General features: G+C 36.1%; 1 long non-coding RNA gene across 7 annotated transcripts; it reads right to left on the reverse strand.

The window, feature by feature from the left end:
* Positions 1-1,715: 1,715 nt before the first annotated feature.
* LOC125691321 (uncharacterized) lies at positions 1,716-19,329 on the reverse strand. Of its 7 annotated transcripts, none has more exons than XR_007376086.1 (6): positions 19,292-19,329; positions 9,470-9,537; positions 6,392-6,502; positions 6,009-6,065; positions 3,617-3,743; positions 1,716-3,150 (listed from the first exon to the last, which is right to left on the reverse strand). It is a non-coding gene; the product is annotated as an uncharacterized LOC125691321 (long non-coding RNA). The 7 variants fall into 7 exon arrangements; XR_007376080.1 differs by lacking the exon at positions 19,292-19,329 and adding an exon at positions 13,996-14,046; XR_007376085.1 differs by lacking the exon at positions 19,292-19,329 and adding an exon at positions 14,013-14,035.
* Positions 19,330-26,595: the final 7,266 nt, after the last annotated feature.

The following is a 26,595-nucleotide window of genomic DNA, read 5'->3' on the forward strand; positions in this document are numbered from 1 at the left end:
AACTGAGGCATATTTGGCAGCAGGGCACAGCATGTCCCTGCTACCAGCAAAGGAGGGGATGAGCATCTACAGGTCAGGGTGTGACCACAAGGCACACCAAACTGGATCAGCCCATGGGTATGCAGAGTGTCCTGGGGACTGGGATTGTACATGGGAACCTTGTACCAGGTGGTCCAGGACAACTTCCAGTGAGACCATGGGGCTTGGAAATTGACTGTGTGCTTGTGCACTTGTGTATGTGTGTGCACCAGCAGCTGAACTTGAGCTGTGGCCTCAGGGGCTTGTATGTCCATGTGCCAGCAACTGGAAAGATTGGGATCCAGAGGCAGCTGCTCAGCAGACTGAATGCCTGAGTCTCACTGCTGGAGGCATCCACATGGTATATCTCTGTAAGTAAGTACATCTCCCAAAAAAGAATCTCCACCTCACCCTCTGGTGAGCCAGAAAGGAAACAGAATGTGTGAATGCTGTGAGCTACGTGGCTGGCCATGTGTGCAAGTATATATGCACTGTATTATGTGTGTTTTTGTGTGCCTGTTGCATGTGTTAGGCATACACACTCAACCTCACTACATTTTGGATCTTGGGATGTGCAGATGCAGAAGCTTCACCACCATATTAGAAGCGACTTGCAGTACCCACTCTTTGTCTTTGAAAAATAACCCCTATTTGTGCTGTTTGATTTGATCCTATTTTAATTCCAGAAACAAACAGTATTGAAAAGGTAGGAGAAATTCCTTTGCAAAGGAGCTTTGCAAAACTTCTGGAAACTGGTAGCATCTACATCTGTAGCTTACAAATATTTCTGTGGTTTTCAGGCTATTTACCTCTGATGTGCACACTTGTAGCAGGCTTCAGACAAACTGCCACTATTCAGTCAGAATATAAGTACAAGTAATACTAGAGAATTTTTCTGACTTGAAAGCTGAAAGGAAAGAAATGGAAAGTAGTAGGAGGAGGAAGCTGATTTTTCATTCACTTTGCATGCTGATTTGGATTAACATCTGATCAGCTACATACTCGGTCAGTGTCACTGCCCCAGACTTAATGCAAAATTTTCTCATAAAGATCCTCAAATCAAGAGCTTTTACATTGAAATCTATTTCTTAATATAATAAACTCAAAACCTGTCTCAGTCATAGAACAAGAGAACCACTTATGGTTAAGCCGATTAACAGGATGATCTACCCCTACACAGCACCTATTACCTGTGCTTCTAGAAGCATTAGACCACTAATATTAGCACACATAGGTAATGCACATCTGCCAAATTAATTTTGCCAGTGGAAACCTCTTTCTAAAAGATACTTTAGCTCTTTGTAAGAGAAGGTGATTAAAAAAAAAAATGATACCAAGTTACTACCTGAGGATTGAAGTGGCTCACATATTTTGCAAACAGGGACCTAGAACAAATTATAAGTTCTCAAAATAATAAAGCTGTTGAAAAGTAACATAATTCTCACTTGTAGTCCTGGTGACTATCAGGTTTGAATTTTTATTTGGTAATACTGTCTGAACCTCATGAGAAATTCCATGGGTGCTTACAGAATAATTAAGAAGTCAAACAGTGTTATGCAATGTTTGGGAAACATTGTGCTGCTCAGATATAGACTCCTTGTTGAAGGTAGCTATTCATAAGGGGAAACCATCAGACATGCATTTAAATTGTTAGTGACTACCTTAATACATTACAGCTGTTTTCACTTTCCATTTAAACTACTGTGTAGCTATTAGCACTAGTCAGCACCAGAAGGCCATAACCAAACAAATAAAAAGTAGCAATCTAGGAATCTGTTATTACAAGCAGTTATATGAGTGTAAATAAATCCCTTTATACATTATATTAGAACATGTAGTAATTTAGAAGTGTACACCATTGAAGATTACTTTCCATTTCCCTGACTTTCCCTTTCAAGCAGAGTGGTACACTTAGTATTGAAACAGCAACAGTGTTTTGCTCCTGTATTTGCTATTAGCAGTCCAAATGAAGATGCTGCTAACAGATTATGTGATCCTTTCACTTCCTCCTCCTTGAGCTAATGTTCCTATATTATTTAAAACTCAGGAAAAAAGAGCCTTGCATTGAATTATATAGTTAAATAATATATCAAGGTAGCAAAAATTATGGTGCTGTCTCTCAGCTCATTACATGTTAAATAACAGAGGTTTATGGTTGTAGTCTTCATACTGGCATTTGACAACAGAAGAGACTCTGGTTGCAGTCCAAGTTAGATAAGAGCTATACAGTTGGTCCATTAATCAAGCGAACAATTTCAGCATCAAAGAATACTAACCTCAGATGGTCTAAATTGGCCTAGTCAGTGGAGCTGTGCTGCCTTACTCCAAGGGCATGGCCCCAATTTTTTATCTGATTTATTATATGAGACAACCAATGGATTAAGTTACACAGGGAGAAGTAGTGCCAGACACTGCAGTTGATTTCAATTGATGACACAATTTTTACTTTCTTCTCAAATGCCAGTATTCCTGTGCAGGGAAAGTCTAATTTGTCTTGGATTATTACATTATCTGTCATAAATTTCTGGGACAGAGAAAATGCTTTTGGCTATTGAGTATCCTGGTGGTAGGGAACTAAAGGAACAGTGCTGTGACCTTATTCCTGTCTGTCTCCATTGATATCTTCATTCAGTTATTTGCAACTATTTTCAAAAATCTAGGCTTTCTAGAGTCCAAGCTTCTATTCATATAAACCAGTAGATTTTCTCCACATTTCCTAGTAGTAATTCTGTCTGAAGCCAGTACCTTTGAATCTGAAGAAACAGTGATAGTGAACACACATCTGTGAGAACAGAGAGACTACCAGGTCAGTTCCGCATGAGCCACTTGATGTCCACATCCAGGCACACAATTTCTCTCTGGCAATTGGGTAATTAGCTCATACAGTCATCCCTGCAAGCAACACTACTCTTCTTCCTGGGCAAAACCACAATGCACAGAAATGTTCAGGACAGTGAATGGAGTGATAGCATAGACATGGAAATTTGGCAGACTGCAACTTTCAAGCAAAGGAGAAAAAGACTGCAAATTTACAGTGCTGAGAAGCTGTAAAGTTTGCACATTTGTTTCCTGATGAAAATAGAGAAGATCAGCTGCCAAAGCAGATTCCAGCTCCGGCCATTCTCTGAAAGTCTAGAAGCAGAGAGTTAATTATTATTCATTATTCATTATTATTTATTCTATAAAGAAATACTACTATTAATTTCTCCTTTATTTAGTTAAAAAAAAAACACAGAATACAACCTTTTCAATTTAATTTTCAATCCAAAGACTGGATGTGGTGAAGAAGAATAGAAGTTTCTCCTGCCAGACACATCCAGTAGTGTTGTGGGTTAACCCTAGTGGTCAGATCAGGACCATGAAGTCGCTTGGCCACTTACCTCCAACCCCCAGAGGGATAGGGGAAGAGATATGAAAGAGTAAAATCAAGAAAAAAAAAAAATAGTTGGTTGAGATAAAAAACATCTAATAAGTGAATAAGAAGTGAAAGAAGAGAAACAAAACAAGACAAAACAATTGATGCAAATGTAATCACTCACCACCTCCTATGCTTAGACCAATCCCCAAACAGTTCCCAAGAAAATGTATAATCCCTAACCTGTTTCTTTTCCATTTTTTGTTGCTGTACGTGTCATTGTATTACATGAAGTATCTCTTTGGTCAGTTTGGGTCATCTGCCTGGCTGTGTCCTCTCCCACTCTCTTGCACATCACCCAGTCTATTCACTGTGAGGCAGATTTAGAAACTGTACTGAGACTGTGAGCACTGCTCAGCACCAGATAAAATATCAGCGTGCTGTCATCACTTGTTAAAAATCTAAAACATAGCACTGTGCGATCTGTTATCAAGAAAATTAACTTAATAGCAATCAGACACAGTAATCATTCTAGTCTGAATTTTTACATCAAGTGACAATTTGATATTTGCATTTAAAATGAAAGGGTTCCATGTCAGATATCACTTTGAGAAAGCAGATTGTGTTTTTCCCTCCTGCAACCAAAATATTTATGGTAAAAAGGTGTGTGTTAAAATAAAGGAAGTCTTTGCATCATTTTACTTTTTAAATGTTACTAACCAAAATTTCATTTCACATGAAATAATGTAATTCTTTGCTTTCATGTAAATTAGGAAGACTATTGCAAGCTCCACCACTATGACTGAGATGTAAAGTAGTAATGCAAGAAAATACTATTACCTTCATATTTTCCAGCTAAAATTCTTGTTTCTCATGATTACTGTAACTGAGGATGCAATGATCTGAGACTCGAGAAGAGTTGTGGTATAACTGAAAACAAATCAGTTTTTTTTTTTCTTGCACAGGGAATTTTTATGCTCAGTACATGACAACAAACAAAAAATCCTCAAATATACATCTTAGCTTAGAGGAAGCAATTCAGTAACAGCAAACAGGAAATAAATATTGCATTTTTGATTTTCTGGATTGGTTCTTATAACAAAACAATGGAGTGCTAGAGCTGTGGTATTTACTCTGTCAATTATACATCAGAAGAAGCACTCTTAAATCTGAATGTTACTAGAGATCAGCATTATCTTCTGTTTTTATAATAGTTGTACTAGCAGAAGAATGTTTAATCACAGATTGTATTGATTTTGAAAGGTAAAGAACAAAGCCTATATTCTGTATCTTTTAATATGGAAGCCTGATTAATTTTTGTTTATATGATAGATACAAGAAAATAGTAAGTGAATCAATGTTCAGACTCTCTTAATATCTTGTCTCATAAAAAACAGCATACCCAAAACTGGAGTCACTCTTCAAGAGGAAAAATTTCCCAAACACCCTGACTTTGATTATAATCAGTGGGAGTTTCAGATACAGGGTTTGGTCTAATGATCTTGAAGGTATGAGGAAAGGTCAATATCTATTTGCAGTGGTTATTACATAGTGGTGTCATGGAGAGCCTTGAGAGGAGTTAACTGAAATACTACCCTAACCAGAGGCAGTTTATTAGAGGGACTCTGTCATACAGCAGTTGCTCAGCTTTTGACTGAGAAAGTCTTCACTAGCTCAATTTTAAGTCCTTGCTATGTCAAATTTCTTGATAATTGAGGAATCTTCTGTGCCTTCAAGTAAGCCCTGGAATTGGTCTGGAGTAACAGAGAGTAATTTCTGTGGCTCTAACTGGAAACGTTGGTTGTCAAATACTTTATTCTAATGGAGTGATGACTACATCAACTCCCAGTAATGCACAGCTGTCATTTTATTTTAGTGCATGGATTTAAGTCTTCATGCCACTCATGCTCATGGACATAGAGAATGACCACAAGTACAGTCATTAAGTATCTTTAAGAGCTGAGAGAAAAAAAAAAAAAAAAATCATTTTTATAGATGAAAGGAAGAGAAAGAGTGGGAGGAAATCAATGCTCATTAGTTTTCCAAACAATTGACTTTTGTTTTTAAAAAAGAGAAAGTTGGCACACAGAAAATGATAGAACTGATACAATGGCCCTGTTTCCATAAATGCTTTCCCCAGAAATATACGCAGCTAGCATCATCCTCTTCAAACACGTACAGATAATGTATCACCCTCTCTCTCTTTCAAGACTATTTCTACAGCAATGATTTCATTTTGCTGCCATTTTATAGCCCAGTGTTTGAGAACATAGTCCTCAGAGCTTGTCTAACTTTCAATCACAACACAATAATTAGTAAAGCATAACAACCTGAGGTATATAGTGAGATGGAACAAAAATGAAACTTCATAAGATCAAGCTTAATCACCCAAGTTCCCCACTTTTGAGATAGAAAATATCTATGGAAAATGCTATAAAATGAAAAATTTTGATGGAGTGTATTCTGTTGTGCCTCTCAGAGACTTTTTCTTTTGTTAGAATTTAAATTCATGGTTGGCTGAATTTCAGGTGATATTCAGGCATGACAAGCATGTTCCTTAGGTCATGTGGGCTCTTTGCCCACTTTCTTCAATTGACAATTATATGTATGCATATATATGCATACTGGCACTTACCAGTTTGAATAAATGCTTGAAAATTTCCCCTGTGCACAGTGCGTGTGTTTGGGTAGCCTTTGACAAATAGAAGAATTAGAACAAGTTATAGTCAAACCAGTAATAATTTTTTCCTATATCTATTATCTGGGCATTAATGAACCTGCCTTTGAGGGAAGCAGAGCAGACTAGATAAGGGCTGGTCAGCTGATATCGGCTAAAAACACATGCCCAAAATGTTGTTTGCGCACACTTCCTAGAAGCTTTCTTTCAGAATTACCATTTCAGGCTTTCTATGGACAAGTAAACATTGGTGTATGAGATGACTTTGTTTCACAAGTATGATTTTTTTTCCTACCTAATTCTAACTCAAAGCAAATTTCATGCATTAGGTTTTCACTTACCAGATATTTTCAATTAAAACATTCCCAGAAGCTCTGCACCAGATGATCTTCTTTCAAAGCAATAGCCTCCTTTCTGGCAGAGGTATGCTCTGCCTTCAACAGAAGCATTTTCTACATTAGAGGGTAAAGCAGAAAGAGTTTTACTTTTAAAATTCATAGACATTAAACTGCAGTTATTGTACAACTGTTGAAAGAGTAACTTGAACTAAAATGCTTTCAAATAGCTCACCTGACATATAATTAAATCCCTTGAGTAAAAGAAAGCTCACTGAATGCTCTAATACAGTTATTTTATAGGAAGGTATTAAGAGCTTGCTCGAAGACTTTTACACAATCACCAGACAGTTAGATAAGGAGCTTATATTACTCTGTCTCCTCTTCAAGTCTTAATGTTTTATTTACATTGCAGTCTTTCTACAGCAGCTAACATGATGTCAGAATTACTATTGCAATTGAAAAAAAAAAAAAAAATCAAGAGATGAAGAGCTTTTCAGTAAAGCTAGGAAAAGAAAATAAAAATAATAAAGAAAAACAAACAAAAAAAAACAAACTAGAGCAACACGAAGATCACTTAATAATGGCTAAATATGCCTGGTTTTCAAGGGATTTGCACAATACATATGGTATTTAAAATACTTCATGTCTCAGTATATAGATTTTCAAACAGATTTGCAAAACACTATGCATGCCCCTAGCTATGATTTAATTTGTCTTTATTAACTCTTTTGATATTTACTCTCCTTAACACTTATCTGCATTTGAATAACTTATTTTTCAAATTTAGTAAACACTGTTAACTTTTGTTGCAACTGATAAGCATTAAAATTTCAAGTACCAGAAAAAGAAGGAAATCTCCCAGTTTGATAGAGATGAACTCATCAAGTAAAGCTGAATGCAAAAAAGGGGAAATGCTTTGTAGACAACTTTTAATGAGTGTTATTTGTAAATTTCTGATAAACTTTCCCTTAAAATTAATTTTGGGATGATTTTTTCCTTTTCTTCTCTCCTGCTGGAAACACTTGCCTGTCCAAATTAATAGGGATATAGCTAGTAGGTGCTTGATAATTAAAGACACGAGAAACTACCCAAGTTTTAGTGGTGAATTTTGTTCTTGTTCATGTAATTACTTAATCTCATAAATAATAATAGTACTTTAATAATTAAGAGGTAATTTGGAATTCTGGTAGTATCCCATTTTCAATATAGAATGCGTATTCAACAAAAACAAACAAACGCACTTTAGAAATCTCTGATGAATCTAATCAGTCATCCTCTGTAATGAATTTAACTTGTTCAAGCTTGCAGAAAGAATTAAGGTATAATGGGAAAAATGCTTTTCTACCTTGGTGAAGTCAAAATGCAAAAGGAAAGCTTTGGGCTCCATTCCAATTACATCTGACTTACTCTTATGCCATGAAAGTCATATCCAGCAGTACAAGTAAAGGGACAGATGAGATGTTCTGTACTTCCTCGCTGTATGTTCACAGAAACCATTTTTTACAGTTTTCATATGACAGGACTCGAGTAGAGATACAAACTATAGTTCAAGGTGATTCCTTTCTGTATTAGAAGGTCATAAGAGAGGACTAGGAGCACCTAATCAGATCAGCTATGAAATTCAAGCACAGATATTAGAGTGGCTGAGGCACATCTTATTTTCACAAGGCTACACAGCATGACTTATGTTTATAGAGATAGGAGATAAAAAGTTATTTTGCTATTAGTTAAATTATTGGTTTAGGAAGTACTAACACTAATTTGAAGCTTTCAAATAAGCAGTAGTTTATTTGTAGTTTAATATAAATATGTTCATACATAATTTAACAAAATGAAAACAGTGAAAATGTGTTCATTTGAATAAGACATTCACTAGCAATGATTTTTTTTTTCTTTCATTCTTTTGTTTTAAGAGTGTAATGGAGTTTTTTGATGAAAGAAAGAGAAATGATAGCTTGGAATGGCTTGAAATGATGGCTTGGACCTTGGTAGGCTGAAGGCAAAGGAGGGAGAGACAACATGGAATATTTCTTTGTTGCTTGAGAGTGCTCTAGGGTGAGGCAGAATGACAGGAAGCCAACCCTCCTCCATAAGGCTACGTGGAGTGTATGTAGTCTCTAAGTGCATAAGCAGAGTCTAAAAAAGAAAAAAAAAAAACAACCAACACTGATTCTCTTCACTGGACAGGATGAAAATCTTCAGAAATTTTAAAAACCTTCCTGTGAAATCTGATTTTTTTTTTCCTTAGTTTGCCTGAATTGTGATCTCATAATTTTCATCTTATTACCTCCTTTTATGGTAGTAAAGTAACATTGTGAATGCTTAAATTCACAAATTAAATTTCTCAATTAAATTTGAGAAGTTTCCTAGCATGCTAGGAGAGGCAAGAGTAACAGAGGAATCAAAGGGGTTCAGACCTTCACATTCTTCATTTTATTTTTCACTACATCCTTTTTTGATCTTGCTTTATTCTCAAGAATAAGAAAAATTTATTAGTCTTTAAACAGTTAACAAATAATTGAGCTGAAAAGAAACTGCACCTTCCCCTTGTCTAAAAATCCTTGATGAGTTCAAGCTGTCATCCAACTGAAAAAAATATGTACAGCATCTCCATCATTCCTTTAAAATACTCAGAAAAAAAATGAATTAACTGACATCTCTTTTCCTATATATCATCAGTGAATAGTGAAGATTAAACGTACTGCTATTTCTGTGTTGTCATGTTGCAGACCTAAGACATTCGGATGAAGGATGAAGCTGAAGGAAACAGAACTGAGTAACAGTTCTCAAAAACAGAGGCCTGAAAAATTGTAACTTTCTTTTTTTCCCCTCTATGAAACTGGATGTGTCATACATAACTCAGGTATGCTTACCACAAAGGACCTGTTCTAAAGAATACATAATGTCATAGCAACAGGATAAAGTTTGATTCTTAGTTTTAGAAAAGGTAAGATTCCAAATTATGGCTTATTATATACACAGAGGAACTTTCACTTCAGATTACATTGATTGCATTTATCCTAAGAAGGAATTTATTTACACAATGAGCTCTTCAACCAAAAATACTTCATGTTTCCTTACATGATCTGGAACTGACAGTTAAGTTCCAAGAAGTCACCTCTGCAGAACAGAAACAAATATCTTTGAATCTGTAGATAAAACAAAACAGAAGAACTGAGACAAAGGACTGTGTTATTTCATAATGATAATTAACAGCTCCTTAAGGTATGGTCTGACAACATGTTGTGCCAATTTGTACTGATGGGTTCTCAGATGGCTATAATATTGCAGGCAACACAGAGAAGTTAAACTAGATGATTCTCCCCTCCCCCCCAAAAAAAACAAAAAAGAAATTATAATTCATATATTATAAGATACAGCAAAGTCCTGTTACACTAGATAAGGAAGGATAAAAAGTATAAGCCTGCTAGTACAATTATTAAGGCATGTTTCGGTACATGTTTCTACTTGGATCCAGCCTAGATAGCAGATTGTTAATGCCTCTCTGGTGTTCATTGCCAGACCTTCTTCCTCTCCACAAAACCAGCACAGCACTACATTTTCAATATTAAACCTCTGTGAAGATAAATAGGCTTGAATGGAAAACAGTCCTAGAGTACCAGGGCTTGTATCACCGTTAATCTGCAACCCAGTAAACTCATTTCTGGGTAAACAGAACATGACCAGGAAAAACCTGAGAATCACAGAATCATCTAGACTGGAAAAGACCTTCAAAATCATCAGGTCTGACCATCACCCAGACCCACCAAGACCCATCACTGCATCCTGTCCCTTAGTGCTGCATCTTCATGTCTCCTGAAGGTCTCCAGGGGCCTGGACCTCACAACTTTCCTAAGCAGTCTGTTCTAATGCTTAAGTACCTTCTCTGTGAAGAAATTCTTCCTGGTATCCAGACTAACCCTTTCCTGGAGCAATATCAGTATGTTTCTTCACATCCTGTCACTTGTCACTTGGGAAAAAGACACTAATACCCTCCACACTGCAACTCTGTAGGAATTGAGCAGATCTCTCCTCAGTCTCCTCCAGGCTAACACCCCCAGCTCACTCAGCCACTCCTCATAAGTCTTGTTTACTAGTCTCTTCAACCAACTTTGTTGCTCTTCTTGGCATCTACTTGAAAAAACTCAACATCTTTCTTGTAGTGAGTAGCCCAGGTCCGACCACAGTACTCAAAGTGCAATCTTGCCAGGTACAAGGGGACAATCCCCGCCTTAGTCTTTCAGGCCACACTATTTCTGATGTAGGCTAGAAGACATTCACTTTCTTGGCCATCTGAGCACACTGCTGCCTCATTTTCATCTGGCTGTCGACCAGCACCCCAAATCTTCTGCCATGCAGATGTCAAGCTACTCTTCTCCAGACCCATACTGCTGGAACCTGGACAAATTGTCACCTCTAATTGCTACATCATGACACTAAGCTAAGAAGGTTTACACCTTTCTTATACCAAAGAGAGTGCACATCACTTCTCCCACTGCAGGCTGTATCTTAAGCTTTGCCTTCAGTGAGGAATTCACATGTTGCAACCCCTTGGACCACCATTTTAACCCCAGCTCATAGTGGTAACACCACATGCATAGGTCCTGACCAACTTGCATAAGGTGTCCTGTTCTCATGTGAGCATTCACAGGACCCACCTGGAAAAAACTTTGTGTTAGTCAAGCCTTGCCATCATCATTTTTAATGCACTGAAGCTGATATTCAGCTTTCTATGCAGATCCCTGGTTGTAATCCACCAATTCATGAGGATGACTTTTTTTGTCTGATAATAATAAAGACATTTTTTCATTTCACAGTGTTACAGCTGCACATGGCCTTTCAGAACATGGCTTGTTTTTTTTTACACCACCACTGCCACTGCTGAAATGCGTCATCCACTATCTCACTGCACTCACATCCACTGTTTGGTCTCATAAACATACAGCAAGCATTGCAGGATGTCAGTGGATGCAGTTTTTTTCCTCATGGAGAATTTCAGTTCTACACCTTTGCGTCACATACACTTCCATGTCATTTTGTCAGACTGCCCCTCTGCTGCCATCTGTCATACAGCAACAAAATGTAATGGAATACTGGCGAGAAGATTCAATCTCTACTACCATACAACCAACATCTCCTTCTGATGTTGCGTTGCCCAGATAACAAAATGCAAGGCATTATTTTTTGGATCAGCCCCATAGATGTTTGTGCTGCCTTCCCATAACTAATAGAGCACTGCATCTGTAGAGTCAAGCTGCTGGAAAACCTCTGAGTATATGCACTTTTCTCCAGGACAAAAATCCTTGAATTACTTTCAGAAAAGTATGTATTACTTAGAACAGTTTTACTAAAAACAAACAAATGAAAATCATAAAATTGATGTTTTCACATTCTGTGACAAAGTTTTGGGTTTGAGGACAGTGAAGGCTAAAATGGTGTAAGGGCAGAGGAGTTCAGTTCTAAACTTGACTTGAATCCATCACTTAAGGAAAAAAAATCAAGACTTAAAATTTCTTGAAGGGAGAAAAAAATAACCAATGTTTTTGTTGCACAATCAACTAAGAACATGTAGCTTCTTATCACTGTCTTCCTGTACCTGCTTTACCTAGAGTTGTTCACAACAGGCTAAAAACTGAACTCAGTTATAACTCCCTACCTAGCAGTAGGCTGTTACTCCACCATGATCAGCAAAGCAAGAAAGATTAATTATGTGCAGGTGTGGTAGTTACCAGAGACCTCATTATGTTTACTGTTTGTCTTAAAATTGAAGCCTTGGAGTCATATGATAGCAAAGATAGATTTTATTATTAAAGCAGCAAACTCCTAGCTATGAAAGCTTTGAATATAACAGGGCTTGTGAAAAAGCAGAGGTTCACAAAAGACTTATTTCATGATTTTGAGACCAATCATGCTTTTTTTTTTGAGAGAGAGAGAGAAATACAGTTATGATATCGTAACTTTTTAACTTTTCAAAGACTGGCACTAAATTCAAGTACATTAAGTAGAGAGTCAGCTGAAAATAGGCTCATACTTAGGGTTCTGAGAATCAACTCAAGATTCCTTGTGGTTCTTCATGTACTGTGATAGTCACTGCATATGCTGGTCTGATTTAAGGAGAATACGCTATCTGAAGTTCTAAAGTGAAGGCCACAATCCTATTCACTGTCATGATTTTGTCTTACACATTTTCTTTTAAGTGCATTTGAAATGGATGTGTTTCTTGAAAAACTTCAATCTTATGCTATTTACAGCAATACTAGTCTATTGATATCATTTAAATTATATTTGAATTACAGCATTTTGATTTATATTAGATCCTGGTGTTCTGTTAAGTATTGAGTACAGAGTTTTTTATTTTTACTTTTTAGAAATGAATGAATAGTGGTCATTGTGAAGTCACTGTGAAGACAATTCAACAAGGAAAAACTATTTTTGCACATTTTCACGTAGACCAAATTACTTTAACAGTAATACGAGTGATGCTGTTGTGATTCAGAGAACAGTGTCACTATGGTCACTAACCTTCATAGAGGTATAATCATAATAATACAGAGTAAGTGCATATGCATTTTTACAGTTAACACTGTATTTAAGATATTAAAAAAATTTGGGAAGTTAAAAATTTTAAAGTTAATTATGAGGAGCTCAAACCTAATAAATAGAAAAGGCAGACATTCTTAAAAATGTATCAATGTCCAAAATAATCTAACCCAGTCTTTTAATTTTTAAGAAAAACATTAAAATAGAGTGAAATAATTTTGCTTAAGTATCACATCTTTATGAACTGTTTCTAAGCATTGTGCAATCTTATTGACTATCAACTGCTCACAAATTTATCTTAAATATCTGTACTAATATGTCCTCCTGAAATTTAATTTCCTGTGTAGCATAAGCATGAAATATGACTAACAACTTATCTTTGGAAATGAACTTTTAGAAAATAAAATGATCTTTCTAACCCGACCTTATAGCAGCAAAGAAGAGAAACAAAATTGAGTGGAAAAATGAGTCAAACTAATTTATTTCTGTAAAAGGCTGCCTACACCTTGGGCAATCAGTAGCACAGTAGGAGAAGCCGAGCACTGCGCACAGAATTGAGTAATAGAGCGAGACAAAGCAGTCTCCAAGAAAGTATTTGGCATGTTTTTAGTTTTTAAAAAGAAAAAAAAAGGAAAATTTTCAATTTCTAACTACTGCATAAAATTTAAAATATGATCAGAAGATATTATCCCTCACTACTTGTCTTTTCTTCCTTAATTATTAACTCAACAGTTAACTTCCTTTACTAGTGATAACTCAGAAGAAGAAAACCTTAAATTGCCTGACCAGTGATATTTACATGGTATAGTCACACAATCCTTAAAAATTAATCTTGAAACAGATATTTTGAAGAATCTTTTCTTAATTTCTTTGTTTCTTTTCACAAAATTGTTTACTAAGTGATTTTAAAATGCATTTAAAATATTTTCATTAAAGCAAAAAAAAAAAAGTTAACTACTGTTTATATGATCAATGGATATTAAAACGTTATAATCACAAAAAAGAAAGAACAAGAGAGTTAGGCAAAGTAGACTAAGATAACAAGAGAGAATAAATGGAGGACTTACTCATATGCTAGACTCACCCACAGAAAACACCAGAAGAGGGGATCTCCAGACAAGATCCTTCCCCACTGCTAGCCAGCTCTTAAATAGGTCTAGGAATTGCCTTCACCTGTGCTCCTCTGGCTGACTCATGGCTCGCCTCAGGTGATCAATCAGAGGTTCAGGCCATGACTCAGCAGTTCCCATACAACTGTTTCAGTTTGAACAAAATATTTTCCTTTGCTTAGTATCTCTTCAGTGAGGCATGACATTTGGAAATAACTGTTAAAAAAAAAAAAAAATTGAAGAAATTCTCGCTATGCTACCATAGCTCTTCTCACATGAGCCAGTGCAGTGATTGCATATGGAAAGGAAACAGAAAATCCATCTTCAAGTTCTTCTGCTAGCAGATCCAAAGAAGAATTTCAGACATTCAGACAATCTCAAAATTCTAATATCGTCTTAGAATAGCAGTGGGAGAATAACGGTTGTGGGTAAAATCAAATTAAGTCCTGATTCCTTCATAATTTAGTACAATGTCTTTCTTTATCAATTTACTGCTTGGAGATAAACAAAACTCTTCTTCAGCAGAAGTTACAGGAATTAGGGGTGCTGGGAGAAAAAGAACAGACTCTGGCACTTTATGAAAGTGATAACAGAGTTTATTGGAAAAACACAACTCCTAAATAATACAAAGCATAATTCTGATTGGATGCAGGTGGGAATCACACGTAACACCTCCATAATCGACTGGTTAGTACATAGATAGCGTGAGGCAATCACACACCAAAGATTCTACTCTGCTTCATTGGCAATAAGCAACTTCTTACCTCACCCGAAAATGTAACTTTTTGCTCTTTTGGTAATGCAGCTCTTTTTGTGCTTTTGCATCTTCCCTATTCTAGCTGACTCTGTCAAGGACTGTGACTGACCATTGTCAGTATAACACACACCACAGCACATAGGCCTTAGCTTAGGCTCACATAGTCACATTCTCCACTAACCAAGTAAATCTCTACATAGGGGCAATAAATCTAATCAAATTTTGGTTTTTGGTTCATCTTCTAGACATATCAAAGAAAAAATAGCATCTGTTACAATCTAGCTTTACATATACATTCATTTATGCATATCTCAACGTTTTCTTTTTAACTCCTTTAACTTTCCATTATACTCCAATATTTTTTGACTTAGACTGGAGTAATGATCATTCTATTAATCATCCTGCTTGTATAATAGTTCAGTTAATCGATAGCATGGAGTTGTGAAAATTTCATTCTTTGTTATATATAACATTCTGGATTTTAAGATGAAAGGGTGCTCCTCTGAGAAAAGATGTTTATTATTACGAGTATGCCTGTAACACAAATATGCCTAACATCTTAGTTATTTTGTACTTGGACTAACTTGACAGCACCTCCTTACAACCTTTTTCCTGCCTCTCCAGGCAGTCTATTTGATTAAAAGTGACTTTTTTTTAGAGCTTTAGACCTTTGAGACTAATGCTACTATAATACTTAAGATAACAGGAAACACATAACCTGAGCATAACAAGACAGTTTGTGACATTTCAACCCATTTTTGAGAGTCATTGTGGAAGACTGACTTTAAAAGGTATTTCTGAATCAAGTATTTTCACTATTACAAATAGGAATTTCATATGAAATCTGAACAGTTTGTAAAAAAAAAAAAAAAATTCTCATATGTTTATCATTTTCCAGATTTCTAAATAACCTTTATCTGTGGCCAGTTAATGCCTACTGCTTTTTCATCCCACGTTAGTTCTTCAGTAAGTGATTTCCTTCCTCCTGTATTTATGGGCAACAATTGCATACTGAACTCTCTCCTAAATCTTCCTGAAATTCAAATTGTGATCAGCTCTTACTTTGACGACTTTTGCACTGTATCTATGTACTCTATTCATCTGTTTGTCGTATTTACAGTACAGCTTTTCTTTCTGTGTTCTGATACTTCTCCAGTAATACAAATCTGCCTGCTCCCCAGCAATGGTATCTTTCTTGTATTTTTCTTAGATATCTAAATTAAAAATATTTTGGCTGGATGTTCTTGTACTTCACCACTTGTTGTTGTGTCATATTATTTACTGATTCTCTAACACATTCTCAGTAGTATTCCATGTTCGGAAATACAGAGAAATAATTTGAGAACCCCTCTCTCAATACACTCTTCCTGTTGCTGCCCTTGTGCACAATGCGTTTTATACTCTCCCTCTTCCTCCTGCCCTCTCTCTCTCTCTTACACAAGAAAATGCGGAGGAACAATGGCTGACTACCAATAGCATACTGTAAGAAATAAGTGAAAAAAACTGTGCAAGAGCTTAAAGTAGATCTGAGCATCTGAACTTTGGATTTTGGCACCTCACAGAGCCAAAAGGCACCAAGATATTAATATTCTCATTTAAAAGAAAATTTGCATTTTGCAGAGATAGATGAGTCCCTCTTTTCATATACTGAAGTCTGTCAGGTGATAATATATTGATAAAAATTGCAAATTCAATATTTTAACTCCTGCAGGCCTGAGTATTTAAGAGATTTTGATTAGGCTAGCATACTGTACTGTAAATATTTAAATCTACATTTCCAAAAAAGGAATTTCCCCCTTCCCAGTTACTCTTTACAGTTTCCAAACTTCCAGAAGATGTGACTGTATTTTCATTTTAAAAGCAAAACTATGGAACTTGGTTTAATGAAATATATGCACATTCCCTACAGAAAATGTATTGATTTAGGGGATATTCATGCCTTCATCAAGGCATTTTCAGTTTTAATACAAAAATTAGTAAAAGGACTTATGGCTGAATAACATGATCTAGTAATGTCATACAGAACTATATAACGTATTCAACATGTTCTCCTGTGCCTCTTGTTGGAATCTGAAATGGAATCTTCATAGACTTTCCTTTCTCCCAAAACCTCTTCAAAAACGTGAAAATTGTAGGGGTTTCTTATCACATTACGCATGAAACCTGTGCTCTTCTGTTAGTTGTCAAAAATATTCAATTTGCTGAGTAACAGAATCAGTCATTTAATGGTTAAGGTTCAAAGACACCTCTGGACTTACCTTGTCCAACAGTTGCTCAGATGGGGTCACCCAGAGCAGGTTGCCTAGGACCACATCAAGGTAGCTTTTGAAGATCTCCCAGGAGACTTCACAATCTCTCCAGGCAATCTGTTCCAGTGTTATGTCACCAGAGCAAAGAGGTACCTCCTGCTGCTTACAATGAAATGTCTGTATTTCTGTTTGTGCCTATTGCCTCTTGTCCTGAGCACCACTTAGAAGAGCCTAGCTCCATCTTGCTTGCATCCATCAATCACGTATATATAAACATGGATGAGATCTCCCTGAGCCTGCCATTCTCCAGGCTAAACAACTCTCAGACTTTTCCCTTAAGAAAGAATTAACTCCAAGAACAAATACTGTTGACTAGTTCTTTCTGAAATGGATTACTCTTGGGGGCAAAAATCTACAGGGACACTGTCTTCATGAAAATGGACCATACATTTAATCACAAAGTAGTTTTCTCCATCTCCAGAATGTTTAATAGTGACTTGGTTGTATTAAAATATTGAAGGATTGTGACACATGAAGAAGTAAAACCAATTTACATGAATGAATACTAGAGTTCTTTTTCAGGGTGCAATTTTCACTGCAGGAATTAGTTGTGTGAATTATATTCTTAAACATCTTTATCAATAACACAGACAGTGGTATCATGTATATCCTCAGTAAGTTTGCAGACAACACCAAAATGAGTTATGCAGCTTTCACAGCAGAAGGAAAGTATGCCATCCAAAAGGATCTGGAGAGGCTTGAGAAGTTGGACCCATGTAAATCTAATGAGGTTCAACAAGGTGAAGTGAAAGGTGTTGCACTTGTATCAGGGCAATCCAAAATATGGCCACAGACTGGGAGAACTCCTTTAGAGCAGCATTGCAGATAAGGACTTGGTGATCCTGATGGATGAAGAACTGGGCATGAGCCAGCAGTGTAGTCTCTTAGCTTGGAAGGCCAACAGTAAGCAAAGGCTGCATCAAACAGCAGTGGCCAGCAGGGATAGGGAGGCAACTGTCTCCCTCTGCTTTGCCTTTGCAAGGCACCACCGGGAGTAGTCCAATCCTAGGGCCCTTAACACAGTAAAGACACAGCTGTTGGTGCACATCCAGAGGAAGGCCCTAAAAGCAATCACTTATCTTATAAGGAAAAGTAGAGAGTCCAGCTTGTCCATCTTGGAGCAGAGAAGGCTCCAGGGAGATGTCATTGCAGCCATACAGCACTTCAAGGGAGCTTACAAGCAGGAGGGGGACCAACTTTTTACATGGTCCAATGTTAATAGGACAATGGGGGATGGCTTTAAACTAGAAGACAGAGATTTAAGCTAAATGTTTGGAAGAAATTCCTTACTCAGAGGGAGGTAAGGCACTAGAACAGATTGCCCAGAGAAGTTGTGGATACCCCATCCCTGGAGATATTCAAGACCAGATTGGATAGGCTCTTAGGCAGACTGATATAGTGCCTGATTTAGTGACAACCCTACCCACAGCACAGAGTTGGAACTGGATGATTTTAAGGCTCTATTCAACCAATGTTCTGATTCTATGAATTGCTCTATTTCTACCTTTTCTTGTCCTTTTTGTCTTTCCCACATAGTTTTCTTAACTTCCCTTCCAATAATAAGAATCCCTTTTTGTTGTGAAGTATTCACCCTACCAAATAGTTTAAACTGATAATTTGATAGTATGCCTTGTTCCTTTATTTTCCTACAGTTACTCCAATCATATATTCCAATTACAATCCTATATTTTTTATTCTTATTTTTTTCCACTCTATGTTAGTACTGGAAGATATAGGCTAACTAAAAGTATTACAGGACATTCCCTGATGTCAGAGAATTTTTAATTATGTATATGTTTCTTTACAATGCCCAAGGTAACTTTTTTTTCTTTATTCATTTGGATGAATATTTTCCTAAACAAGTTTCAGGTGCGCCACCCCTAGAAGCATTCAAGACCAGGTTAGATGAGATTCTAAGTAGCTTGATTTGATGGAGAGCAATCATATCCACAGAAAGGGGATTAGAACTACCTGATCCTAAATTTCCCTTCCAACAGAAGCTATTCTACAGTTACATGATGGACGCTGTGCCTTAATATATAAAATTCAGACAGCCACACAAAATTACTGTAAACCTGTGCTCTGTTCATATAGAAGCAAAATCATTTCTGACAGGCCCTTAGCAGTACCAGACAAAGTATCCACAAGTAGACCAGTAACCATATACAAAAAGAAGACACAAACTCACCCAACTAGCAAAGGGACTTTCCAGCCCTAGAGCATCCCACCTCAGGAAACAGTCTAGGCCTTGCTTCAGTGGCTGGCTCTTATATAAGCCCAGGGTGGCTCCACCCTGGGTCCATCCCTTCTGGTCACTTGGGGAGCACAAGAGCCAGCCACAGCCCTTCACCAGGCACTCAATCACCAGATCAAGCTGTGACCTAACATCTCCCCTACAACCTGCAAACAAGTTCCTAATGAGGAGTGCACATCCAGTATTCTAGACCTGCTATTCTGTGGTCAAGCTTCACTCACTGCACACAGAAAAAAGATCTAATTTTCATTCTTCATGCATTCAAACTTCTCCTGAGTCTAGCAGAAGCTTTGATTGTGTAAAGAATGCAAGATGAGCAGTGGCAAGCCAAAATTAAACTACATGGCAATCACTTTAATACCGCTTCTGCAATGTGATGGAGAAATATCACTGTATTGCCTTAAAATGGAGAAGGATAATAACAGCAGATGGAAATAATGTAAATGGATGAATTTACACAAGTAGCTGACATTAGAAGTCATCTTGATTATCATTTTTTAAAAAGAACAGTTGACTCCTATGGCATTATGAAATGTCATATCAGCAGCTGTGCTGAAAGCTGTGTAGGAAAAAGATTATGCAGGAGATACTGTTTGTTCATGCAAACTTCTTCCCTAGTAGTGCTGAAGTCCACTAAAAATGCTTATGTATTTTAAACAAAAGAGGGGGAAGTTTACAACCTCCGTAGATAGATGTGTTCATATACATGGATACATTTATATAAATTTCTCCTGAAGTCTTGTGAGCAAAGTAGATTCACAGAAATGATTTCATTCCTATATATATGATTTCATGACTTTGTTCATTAAAGGCCAAAAAAAATGGTCACCAGACCTGCAGGCACTAAAATACTATATGTAGAACATGCTGTCCTTAAATTTTTTTTAATTCTGCCTGAGAGAGATTGAAATTTAATTTAAAAAAAGTAAAGAGATGCTGCTATGGTTCTTCTCCCAACCAGAGCATGGGACATGTCCCATATGCAGGCTAGTTGTTCCTGCAATATATCTGAGACACTCAAAGTCTTATATTTAAGTAAAAACAGAGAAGAGTTGATATATCTGGGAGGCATTAACAAACTTGATCATGATAGAATGTTATGAAACTACTCATAAGCCTGTCTTCAACTTCTATTAGCAAGTAAACTGATTTTTTTAAAAAATTTTCTACTCCAAATATCAAAATTATGGAAAAAAACATACTATGTAATCTCTCAAAGTGTAATTGTAACCTTTAAGTATCTACTGACACTTGTTTTTGGTTTTGTTTGTTTGTTTGGATCAGTGGGATTTTTTATTTTGCTGTTGTAGTTTTTGCCTTCTCATATATGCATTCCTTATATCCTTGTATTTTTCATGTACTCTCAATGTAGGAAACACTGACATTTATATTTTACCTTCTATTACTGCACTCATAATCTGGTTTATTTTTCTTCTGCACTATTCTCTACCCATTTTCGTGTCCTTTAGCTGACCAATTTCAACGTTTAAGATTACATCAATTTTAGTCTAAATAACCAATACAGCTCTTTTAATTGTTACTTTTTACAAATAAATAAACAAGCAAATAAATAAATAATCTCTCATAGCCATGAGTAAATAAGAATGAATTAAAAAGTACTTCCCAACATTTCAATTCATTCATCTCTGATATGGAAAGACCTATTTTGTGTACAGCTATTTGCTGTCTTACTTCATGCGTTTAAAGCAGATGACCAACAAATGTTCCCTGAGGTGCCAGAAAGATTGCTTGTTGCACAGACTGCTTCTGTTTTCAAAATCATGGCAAGCAAGCAATAATCAGATCCTTTAAAATATTTGCTTGTCTAAACAAAACTCTCTGTTCCTTCATGTGTGCCAGCAGAACATTTTAATACTTTCAGCTGAATGTCAAAGATTAGCATCTGACATGCCATATCAGGTTCCTCTACCTTCTCTAATTCATTTAAAGCAATAAGGCTTAGTTTATAATAGGAAAAGGAAGGGAAGGGAAATATGTGGTGAGATTCAAGAATTCATGGAATGAATCTTGTAAATAGCAGATGACAATGATTAGACATACTGTCTAGAAGAGATTATAAAACTCCTTATCACAATTACTGAGGCAGAATTTAGAGACAGAAACCTTGAAATCCTTCACTGTGCACATACAGTTGAATAAAAAAATCATTTTTTACATTTTTTTCCTGTGAGCATATGATTTTGTTCTTTGTAACATGCTTCAGCAACTCGCAGAAGACACTTTGTAAGTGAAATGAAACAGGCTGGATAAATGCTCTGATAGTAGAGCAAGGAGAAGTGCAAAGTACTGAATGTAGGGAGTAACACCATCGGACACTTTGGGGTTATCTGCAAGTTGGAAAACAGTTCTACGAATAAGGCCCTGGGAGTCATTGTGAACACCAAGTTGAACAGGAGCCAGCAATGTGCTCTTGCCACAAATAAAGCTAATGGTGTACTGGGCTGCATTAGGCAAAGCATTGCCAGCAGGTTAAGGGAGGTGATTTTTATTAAGTAATTAGTTAAAATGCCTATTTATTTTATTTATTCAGTTCTGCATATTGGTAACAATTAAAATTGTTAAAATTGTTAAAATCATTATAAATGGAGTTAAGAAGTAAGGATTGTTGGATATATGATTCCTAGTAAGGATTGAAGGATAAGTGGAAAGTATTTTTGTTTTGCTTTTTTAAAAAAAACATATTTCTTTCTTTTCAGTGCAAATTCAAAGGATTGCTTTGCTTCCCTGCAATTTCAGGATAGAAAATCACTGTCTTTATTATTCTGTTTGTACATGGACACGATGCTTCTTCATAGAATCAAGTTTGACAATGAAGAAATAATCTCTAAGAATGTTTCCATAGTTCTGCTCGACTGCTATGCTGCAGCACTTTGTACTACATCCTTCTCACAATATTCAGTGTATTTTCTGCACAGTATAATAATTGATACAATTTAATGTCCTCCCTTCCAAATCTATAGCTTGGTACACAATAATTGTAAGATAGGAAGTTGATCTTTATAAAGTAAACTTTCCCTGAACTAGTTAGGACACTAATTCAACCATATTCACCCAAAATATAATAAGAAGTTATTAAGATGAGCATATTAATAATAAATACATTGGGGAGGGAGTGATGAGGTAAGTTGCTATTTGTTAAAAAACGTGAGTAGCAAGCATTAAAAATTCTAAAGATTCAGTTATCTGAAACAATGATCAAAAATATTCCATCTGTCTTATTGTTGTCATTTCTGATGATCTAGACTTGAACCATGAATTATTTTATTTGGCCTGTTACTTTGAGTCCTATTTAAAATAGTTATTAAAAATTAAAAATAAAGAAATCACAGAATCACAGAATCACCCGGGTTGGAAGGGACCTCAAGTATCATGTAGTTCCAACCCCCCTGCCTAGCAGGGCCACCAAACATACACATTCAGATCAGGTTGCTCAGGACCCCGTCCAACCTGGCCTTAAACACATCCAAGGACGGGGCATCCACAACCTCCCTGGGCAGCCCGTTCCAGGGCCTAACCACTCTCCTAGTAAAGAACTTCCCCCTAACATCCAACCTAAATCTTCCCTCCTTCAACTTGGATCCATTTCCCCTAGTCCTGCTGTTGTCAGCCCTAATGATTGCAAAGAGGCTACACAGTGTGAACTGGTTTTGCACATGAAAATGATTTTTTTTACTATTGGATAAATGTAAATAAGCTATTCATTTCTCTACAACAACACTAGTTATTCATTTCTCTATACTTTAAAAATGCTAGTGTTGTGAACAGCTTTTATATATGTTCATATTGTGTGAATAGTGAGAAAGCTGGCATGCTAGATCATTTCATTTGCCTTTTGGCAAAGTCAAATGGAACAGCAAATTCTACAAGATCATCCATTATTAACTGAAATAAAATTTTTCCATCATTTAAAGGCCACCACTGATGCATTAAGTGAAAAATAAGGACTTTATATCTGCATGGAAATAAGTACATAAAAATTTAATATTTATGCATGTACGTACATATAGCTATGTATTTGTGTCTGTATATCCCTAAAGATATGGAGGTAAATATTTATCTGTGCATCAGCCTGTATCTATCCGTACAGCCATATTCATATATTTTCCCTGGAGCAGATATGTTGTTCTCAGTTTAACTGACCTGATTTTCTTCTTAGAGTAGGTGGAGGTTTCTGTACAATTAGCACTAAGGAGGACATTATTTAGAGTATGAAGTAAAGTAGCTGTTGTGGTTTAACCAGGCAGGAGGCTCAGCACCATGCTGAGCTCACTTCCTGCTCCCAGTGGGATGAGGGAGAGAATAGGAAAAAAAACAATGTAGAATATGTGGGTTGAGATGAAAACTATATACTGAGACAGAAAAGGAAGAGAAAAGGAAAATAATAACAGTAAAGTTAGTAAATATATTTTTACAGAACAAGTGATGCTCAGTGCAGTGTGCAGTGTATCATCATCCCCTGACTGATGCTTAGCTATCCTGGTTCTGTCCCCTTCAAATCCTTGTGTCCTCCCAGACCCTCACTGGCGTGGCAGTACAAGAAGCTGAAACATTCTTGGCTCCATAAAGCACCGCTCAGCAACATCTAAAACATTGGTGTGCTATCAACATTGTTTTTCTCCTAAAGAAATTTTGGGAAAAGTTAAGGTGGAGAGTTCTTCTAAACAATCAAATACAGCAAGACAGAATTCTGAAGGAGCAGATTGCTTTTCTGTCAGTTGTTCTCCTCAATGGAGAGTTTCTTCTTAAATACACTTCTGCTCATGTTACTTTTCAAAGAGTCTGATAAAAAAATGTTCAGTTTCTTGCAAGTGGCAAAAGATCTGTTATCTGCTATGAGTGAGCAGCTTCATATTCTTCTATAACATAAAGAATTTTTGGTTTTCAGATGAAAAATACACTTTTTACTTCCTTCAACATATTTTTGGTTCTGATGTAGAAGAAATTCAGCTGCAATAAGAAGTCAAAGGTGCAAAAAGAAAACAAGACTCTTGAACCCAGACATGTTCTTCAATCCCAGCTGTGAACACTGTGTCTATATTGTTAAGAATACTATTCTATTGCATTTATCAGTTTGGGTCCATCTGCAGTCATATTCAATTTAACCATTTAAACATTATAATGTGTGGTAATATTGGCTCACTAATATATAAAAATACATTTTTGCTTTCAAATGGATAGTCATGATGCAAAAGCGTAAAGAGAATACTACCATGTAAAACATGTTTTGCTTTTTCCAGCCAAATGAAAAGTAATTTTGGAAAGAAAACATTAGCTCTGTAAGTCATCATGATATTATTGCTAGAGCAGGTATTATTCCCTTTTTCCTGTGCTTGGCTGACATTAGATAAAATGGAGGCATGAACTAATTTTTTTGAAAAGCAAAACAGAACACCTTTCTTCATATTAGATATGAAAACTATAATGTGTAATGAACAGTGTAAAAATACTGAAAGGTATAATGCAATTTATCAATGATTTTTCACCTTTGTGTGGATATAAAAATATCTTGAATTTAGGTATGCATGCATGCAAAGCTTTAAAAATGAAATGTTGAAGGTGAAAATTATTGTTTCCATAGATACAAGTACCTTCTATCTGTTTGTCAAGTCTGATATGATTGTTCATTTAATGAAAATAATCATATGAAAACAGCAAGTAGAGAAAATAATATTTTTTTTTTATTTGATACATACATTTATTTAGTTATTTAAATATCTTTCTTCTTTCCTGGTTACATTTCAAAGATTTATTGGTTAGTTGTTTATTTTTTTCCTTCTGAAATTAACTAAATACCTGCCAACTAAGTACTTTTTCACTTTGTTAAAATGAAACAATTCCCTCACAGCATGGAATAAAGGAAAAGATCAAATGGCAGATTCTTCCTGCTGCAAGACATTCTTGATGGCTGAATTTCAACCTTCTGATCAGTACCTTGCAGGCATAAAGAGAAGGATTGAATAGAGAAGTTTCACAGCTAGCCTCATAAACAAACACTTGAAAAGATGTAGGCTGAAGAAGATAGTTATGTTTGTGTTCTAAATATGCCTTTCATTTTGCTGATTTTCATTGTGAACATAAACAGTAACTACATTAAATGCTCTGTAGAGACTTGACTCGCCATAGGTACAGTATTACTCTACTTGAGGGATGGAAACAATAGGAGAATTTTCAAAGCAATTCCTCTCAGGAAAACATCTTTTTATTAGAGCAGTAGCAGATGAAAATAGAATTTAACAAGAATCTTTATCTAAATTACTTTCAGAAGAGTTAGCTGTACTGCAATACAACCACAGTTAGTTGTACTACAGGGCTTAGTGACTGTAATTGACTGAGATTTAATTATGTTAATAAAACAGTTACAGTAGTGACCCCAATCACATGTGTCTTGTGTATAGTACTTTCTTTAATTTTCAGGACAGGAAGTAGTCAGCAAATCACCATTAATGCTTAGCAATTCTTACGAAGAGTTGTAAGCAGGTGGATTAAGAAGTTTACACAGAGGGAATGCCTAAAGATTACTACTGAGACAAGATTTTAAAGGCAATATATTTTAGTTATAAGTAACTGATGTCCAGAGGACATATATAAAAAAGTGTGTTAGTGAACTAAATGCTGCACAAGAAGCTTTCTTTAACGACAACAAAAAAGTAAATTTAAAAATGTAGTTAGCCATATTTGAAGGCACTTGTCTTCCAATTTCTACTTTCACTATAATACCTAGTTATTACCAAAAACTAGTCAGAAGAACTGTGACATAATTTTAACAGCAGAATGCCAACAATAAATATTTATTGGATTTTCTGGGGATGGGAAGGGATGTTCTAGACTTCCTCAGACTGAACAACACCTAGAAAAAAGATATGATTCTATGATTCTATGGTTTCAACTCTGAGGAATAGAAAATAGAGTCTTTGGTCATAATGATAACTGTTTGCTTCATTTTATGAATACAGCAACAAAAAAGAATATGCTGAGAATTTTAGATGTCTTTCTAACAGCCTTTTTATCATTGTTGGAGATAGACAATGTCATGGTCAAGCTGAAAGGATCTACAGCTGAATGCCAGAGCTTGACTGAATAATTCAGGAAGGAACCTGATGGGTTTAACAAAATCAACAAAATCAAATGTAAAGTCTTGCACCTGGGGAAGAATAACTGCATGCATCAGTACAGGTTAGGGGATGACCTGCTGGAGATGAGCTCTGCAGAGAAGGACC

This window comes from Lagopus muta, chromosome 3, assembly GCF_023343835.1.
Source record: "Lagopus muta isolate bLagMut1 chromosome 3, bLagMut1 primary, whole genome shotgun sequence".
NCBI lineage: Eukaryota > Metazoa > Chordata > Aves > Galliformes > Phasianidae > Lagopus > Lagopus muta.